The sequence below is a fragment of the Neophocaena asiaeorientalis genome, unplaced genomic scaffold (genome assembly GCF_003031525.2).
Source record: "Neophocaena asiaeorientalis asiaeorientalis breed wild unplaced genomic scaffold, Neophocaena_asiaeorientalis_V1.1 scaffold572, whole genome shotgun sequence".
NCBI lineage: Eukaryota > Metazoa > Chordata > Mammalia > Artiodactyla > Phocoenidae > Neophocaena > Neophocaena asiaeorientalis.
The window spans coordinates 13,520-14,460 of record NW_020171764.1 but is presented as its reverse complement, the minus strand read 5'-3'; positions in this window follow the sequence as shown (position 1 = coordinate 14,460).

The window sequence follows — 941 nt, the reverse complement described above, 5'->3', positions numbered from 1 at the left end:
TTCTTCCTGATTCAGTCTTGGCAGGTTGTGCTTTTCTAAGAACTTGTCCATTTCTTCCAGGTTGTCCATTTTATTGGCATAGAGTTGCTTGTAGTAATTTCTCATGCTCTTTTGTATTTCTGCAATGTCAGTTGTTACTTCTCCTTTTTCATTTCTAATTCTGTTTATTTGAGTCTTCTTCCTTTTTTTCTTGGTGAGTCTGACTACTGGTTTATCAATTTTGTATATCTTGTCAAAGAAGCACCTTTTAGTTTTATTGGTCTTTGCTGTCATTTCCTTCATTTCTTTTTCATTTATTTCTGGTCTGATCTTTATGATTTCTTTCCTTCTGCTAACTTTGGGGTTTTTTTGTTCTTCTTTCTCTGATTACGTTATGTGCAAGGTTAGGTTGTTTATTTGAGATGTTTCCTGTTTTTTAAGGTAGGATTGTGTTGCTATAAACTTCCCTCTTAGAACTGCATTTGCTGCATCCGAGAGGTTTTGGGTTGCTGTGTCTCCATTGTCATTTGTTTCTAGGTTTTTTTGATTTAATATCTAGTCTCATAGCATTGTGTTCGGAAAACATAATTGATACCATTTCAATTTTCTTAAATTTACCAAGGCTTGATTTGTGACCCAAGATATGATCTAACCTGGAGAATGTTACGTGAGCCCTTTTTTTAAGTCCTTGTTAAATGTTTCTTGCATTTTGTCTATTCTATTTCCAAGATTTTGGATCATCTTTACTATCATTATTCTGAATTATTTTTTCAGGTAGACTGCCTATTTCCTCTTCATTTGTTAGGTCTGGTGGGTTTTTTCCTTGCTCCTTAATGTGCTGTGTGCTTTTCTGTCTTCTCATTTTGTTTATCTTGCTGTGTTTGGGGTCTCCTTTTTGCAGGCTGCAGGTTCGTAGTTCCCATTGTTTTTGGTGTCTGTCCCCAGTGGCTAAGGTTGGTTCA